This window comes from Salmo salar, chromosome ssa17 (genome assembly GCF_905237065.1).
Source record: "Salmo salar chromosome ssa17, Ssal_v3.1, whole genome shotgun sequence".
Classification (NCBI taxonomy): domain Eukaryota; kingdom Metazoa; phylum Chordata; class Actinopteri; order Salmoniformes; family Salmonidae; genus Salmo; species Salmo salar.
In genome coordinates this window covers 40,211,990-40,218,337 of record NC_059458.1, presented here as the reverse complement: position 1 = coordinate 40,218,337, position 6,348 = coordinate 40,211,990, and positions in this window count along the sequence as shown.

Genomic DNA, 6,348 nt, shown 5'->3' with positions numbered 1-6,348 from the left:
TCCTCTCAGTAGTTGTGATATTGGGGTACCTTCAAGGTGTGTAGAGGTAACTCCTCTCAGTAGCTGTGATATTGGGGTACCTTCAAGGTAGAGGTTCTCCTCTCAGTAGCTGTGATATTGGGGTACCTTCAAGGTAGAGGTACCTCCTCTCAGTAGGTGTGATATTGGGGTCCCTTCCAGGTGTGGAGAGGTACCTCCTCTCAGTAGGTGTGATATTGGGGTACCTTCAAGGTGTGTAGAGGTACCTCCTCTCAGTAACTGTGATATTGGGGTACCTTCAAGGTGTGAAGAGGTAACTCCTCTCAGTAGGTGTGATATTGGGGTACCTTCAAGGTAGAGGTACCTCCTCTCAGTAGGTGTGATATTGGGGTACCTTCAAGGTGTGTAGAGATACCTCCTCTCAGTAGGTGTGATATTGGGGTTCCTTCAAGGTGTGTAGAGATACCTCCTCTCAGTAGCTGTGATATTGGGGTACCTTCAAGGTGTATAGAGGTACCTCCTCTCAGTAGTTGTGATATTGGGGTACCTTCAAGGTGTGGAGAGGTACCTCCTCTCAGTAACTGTGATATTGGGGTACCTTCAAGGTGTGTAGAGGTACCTCCTCTCAGTAGCTGTGATATTGGGGTACCTTCAAGGTGTATAGAGGTACCTCCTCTCAGTAGGTGTGATATTGGGGTACCTTCAAGGTGTGTAGAGATACCTCCTCTCAGTAGGTGTGATGTTGGGGTACCTTCTAGGTGTGTAGATACCACAGCTACTGAGAGGAGGTATCGGGGAAACTTCTAGGTGTATGAATACCATGAAGACTCTCCTGAGACTTTCACCACTGGATGTGGTCAAAGAAAATAATATGCTTAAAAAAAAAAGATATGAAGCTCTTAACCTTTACCTTCTCTAAACCTTCTCCACAGCAGAGTTGATATTATTCAGGTGGGACTAGTCTATAAATAGAGAATACTTTATGAGATCTTCCAACATTAAGGATCTCATTCCCCCCAAAGTCTCTGTGTTGTAAGCTAGCGATGCCATTTCCAGTGTTTGGGCTTTGGCATATCAACAAAACAGCTCTGACTCGACCTATAAGCATCAGGAAGGGGTTGTGATCCCCAGCGCCTCAGGTGGCATTTAGCGCTTCTCTCTCTACACACAGCAAAGCATGCTGGTGGAAAAAAAAGATGCTGTCCTTTTGCTGTGGTCAGATATCTGTGTTCACATCACATGACTGTGGGACGACAGCTACTGTGATGCTTCAAACTACCCTGTTGGTTATGCTTCAAAGCACTCTGGGTATTTATCAAATCCAATTTTATTAGTCACATACTCTGAATACAACAGCTACTGACATTACAGTATACTGCTAGCTTCCAAGCTCTTTCAGTTTTTTATATTCCATTATAATATTTATTTGATCATTAGTTGGTTTATTACTAATATTTCACCTGTGATGTTTTAACTACTATAGTCAACATTCTGACACAGTTAACTACTATAGTCAACATTCTGACACAGTTAACTAGTACAGTCAACATTCTGACACAGTTAACTACTACAGTCAACATTCTGACACAGTTAACTACTACAGTCAACATTCTGACACAGTTAACTACTACAGTCAACATTCTGACACAGTTAACTACTATAGTCAACATTCTGACACAGTTAACTACTATAGTCAACATTCTGACACAGTTAAATACTGTAGTCAACATTCTGACACAGTTAACTACTATAGTCAACATTCTGACACAGTTAACTACTAAAGTCAACATTCTGACACAGTTAACTACTATAGTCAACATTCTGACACAGTTAACTACTATAGTCAACATTCTGACACAGTTAACTACTACAGTCAACATTCTGACACAGTTAACTACTACAGTCAACATTCTGACACAGTTAACTACTATAGTCAACATTCTGACACAGTTAACTACTATAGTCAACATTCTGACACAGTTAACTACTACAGTCAACATTCTGACACAGTTAACTACTACAGTCAACATTCTGACACAGTTAACTACTATAGTCAACATTCTGACACAGTTAACTACTATAGTCAACATTCTGACACAGTTAAATACTGTAGTCAACATTCTGACACAGTTAACTACTATAGTCAACATTCTGACACAGTTAACTACTAAAGTCAACATTCTGACACAGTTAACTACTATAGTCAACATTCTGACACAGTTAACTACCATAGTCAACATTCTGACACAGTTAACTACTATAGTCAACATTCTGACAAGGTTAACTACTATAGTCAACATTCTGACACAGTTAACTACCACAGTCAACATTCTGACACAGTTAACTACTATAGTCAACATTCTGACACTGTTAACTACTAAAGTCAACATTCTGACACAGTTAACTACTACAGTCAACATTCTGACACATTTAACTACTATAGTCAACATTCTGACACAGTTAACTACTACAGTCAACATTCTGACACAGTTAACTACTACAGTCAACATTCTGACACAGTTAACTACTATAGTCAACATTCTGACACAGTTAACTACTATAGTCAACATTCTGACACAGTTAACTACTATAGTCAACATTCTGACACAGTTAAATACTGTAGTCAACATTCTGACACAGTTAACTACTATAGTCAACATTCTGACACAGTTAACTACTAAAGTCAACATTCTGACACAGTTAACTACTATAGTCAACATTCTGACACAGTTAACTACTATAGTCAACATTCTGACACAGTTAACTACTACAGTCAACATTCTGACACAGTTAACTACTACAGTCAACATTCTGACACAGTTAACTACTATAGTCAACATTCTGACACAGTTAACTACTATAGTCAACATTCTGACACAGTTAACTACTACAGTCAACATTCTGACACAGTTAACTACTACAGTCAACATTCTGACACAGTTAACTACTATAGTCAACATTCTGACACAGTTAACTACTATAGTCAACATTCTGACACAGTTAAATACTGTAGTCAACATTCTGACACAGTTAACTACTATAGTCAACATTCTGACACAGTTAACTACTAAAGTCAACATTCTGACACAGTTAACTACTATAGTCAACATTCTGACACAGTTAACTACCATAGTCAACATTCTGACACAGTTAACTACTATAGTCAACATTCTGACAAGGTTAACTACTATAGTCAACATTCTGACACAGTTAACTACCACAGTCAACATTCTGACACAGTTAACTACTATAGTCAACATTCTGACACTGTTAACTACTAAAGTCAACATTCTGACACAGTTAACTACTACAGTCAACATTCTGACACAGTTAACTACTACAGTCAACATTCTGACACAGTTAACTACTACAGTCAACATTCTGACACAGTTAACTACTATAGTCAACATTCTGACACAGTTAACTACTATAGTCAACATTCTGACACAGTTAACTACTATAGTCAACATTCTGACACAGTTAACTACTACAGTCAACATTCAGACACTGTTAACTACTATAGTCAACATTCTGACACAGTTAACTACTATAGTCAACATTCTGACACAGTTAACTTCTATAGTCAACATTCTGACACAGTTAACCAGTGCCCTATGGACTCTAAATAGGAAATAGGGTGCAATATGGACTCTAAATAGGGAATAGGGTGCCCTATGGACTCTAAATAGGGAATAGGGTGCACTATGGACTCTAAATAGGGAATAGGGTGCCCTATAGACTCTAAATAGGGAATAGGGTGCCCTATGGACTCTAAATAGGGAATAGGGTGCAATATGGACTCTAAATAGGGAATAGGGTGCTATATGGACTCTAAATAGGGAATAGGGTGCCATATGGACTCTAAATAGGGAATAGGGTGCTATATGGACTCTAAATAGGGAATAGGGTGCCATATGGACTCTAAATAGGGGATAGGGTGACATTTGGAAGGCTACCCCTGAACTAAGTGTAGACGGCGGCTCTGCCAGCCTCTACCAGGATCTAGTAGTACGATCCTTCATTGTTGGGAGAGATTTAACTGCTAAGGAAGTGTCTATCGAGACCCATTGCTGAAATTATGATTATGCAACTGTTAACTTTTTAGAGTTAATTTAATACATTCCTGTAATTTTTCGCAGCTCCTTCCACTCTCAGAGCATCTACCTGCGTCTCAGTGTGAAATGTTTAAGTGTTCTCCGTAGACCTGCAAGCAGAGAGGACCAGATGTATCTACCTGCGTCTCAGAGTGAAATGTTTAAGTGTTCTCTATAGGCCTGCGTGCAGAGAGGGCCAGATGTTGCAGCGCTGTGAGATCTGACATCTCATCAACAAAAAGGCTCAGAGCTAAAGGGTATGAGGGCTAGGAGACTAATTCACACTTCCACAAGTACACGAGTTGTAAATAATTAGAAAATAGACTTAAATGGGAGTTCAGAGGTCCAACAGCAGTCAGGTTTATTCATTTTAAATGTTTGACCAGCATATAATACTGACATTTATGAGTTAGATGTTACGCTGATATATAGACTGACCCTGTACTCTACTGTTGAGATATAGGCTGACCCTGTGCTGCTGATATATAGACTGACCCTGAACTCTACTGTTGATATATATAGACTGACCCTGTACTCTACTGTTGATATATAGACTGACCCTGTACTCTACTGTTGATATATAGACTGACCCTGTACTCTACTGTTGATATATAGACTGACCCTGTAATCTACTGTTGATATATAGACTGACCCTGCACTCTACTGTTGAGATATAGACTGACCCTGTACTCTACTGTTGAGATATTGACTGACCCTGTACTCTACTGTTGAGATATAGACTGACCCTGTACTCTACTGTTGATATATAGACTGACCCTGTACTCTACTGTTGATATATAGACTGACCCTGTACTCTACTGTTGATATATATAGACTGACCCTGTACTCTACTGTTGATATATAGACTGACCCTGTACACGGCTGTTGAGATATAGGCTGACCCTGTACTCTACTGTTGAGATATTGGCTGACCCTGTACTCTACTGTAAAATATATAGACTGACCCTGTACTCTACTGTTGAGATATAGACTGACCCTGTACTCTACTGTCGAGATATAGACTGACCCTGTACTCTACTGTTGAGATATAGACTGACCCTGTACTCTACTGTTGAGATATAGGCTGACCCTGTACTCTACTGTAAAATATATAGACTGACCCTGTACTCCACTGTTGAGATATCGACTGACCCTGTGCTGCTGATATATAGACTGTCCCTGTACTCTACTGTTGAGATATAGGCTGACCCTGTGCTGCTGATATATAGACTGACCCTGAACTCTACTGGTAATATATAGGCTGACCCTGTGCTGCTGATATATAGACTGACCCTGAACTCTACTGTTGAGATATAGGCTGACCCTGTGCTGCTGATATATAGACTGACCCTGTACTCTACTGTTGAGATATAGGCTGACCCTGTACTCTACTGTAAAATATATAGACTGACCCTGTACTCCACTGTTGAGATATCGACTGACCCTGTGCTGCTGATATATAGACTGTCCCTGTACCCTACTGTTGATATATATAGACTGACCCTGTACTCTAATGTTGAGATATAGACTGACCCTGTACCCTAATGTTGATATATAGGCTGACCCTGTACTCTACTGTTGAGATATAGACTGACCCTGGACTCTACTGTTGAGATATAGGCTGACCCTGTACTCTACTGTAAAATATATAGACTGACCCTGTACTCTACTGTTGAGATATTGACTGACCCTGTACTCTACTGTAAAATATATAGACAGACCCTGTACTCTACTGTAAAATATATAGACTGACCCTGTACTCTACTGTTGAGATATAGACTGACCATGTACTCTACTGTTGAGATATAGACTGACCCTGTGCTGCTGATATGTAGACTGACCCTGTACCCTACTGTTGATATATATAGACTGACCCTGTACTCTACTGTTGAGATATCGACTGACCCTGTACCCTACTGTTGAGATATAGACTGACCCTGTACCCTACAGTTGATATATAGGCTGACCCTGTACTCTACTGTTGAGATATAGACTGATCCTGGACTCTACTGTTGAGATATAGGCTGACCCTGTACTCTACTGTAAAATATATGGACTGACCCTGTACTCTACTGTTGAGATATAGACTGACCCTGTACTCTACTGTTGAGACATATGCTGACCCTGTACTCTACTGTAAAATATATAGACTGACCCTGTACTCTACTGTAAAATATATAGACTGACCCTGTACTCTACTGTTGAGATATAGACTGACCATGTACTCTACTGTTGAGATATAGACTGACCCTGTGCTGCTGATATGTAGACTGAC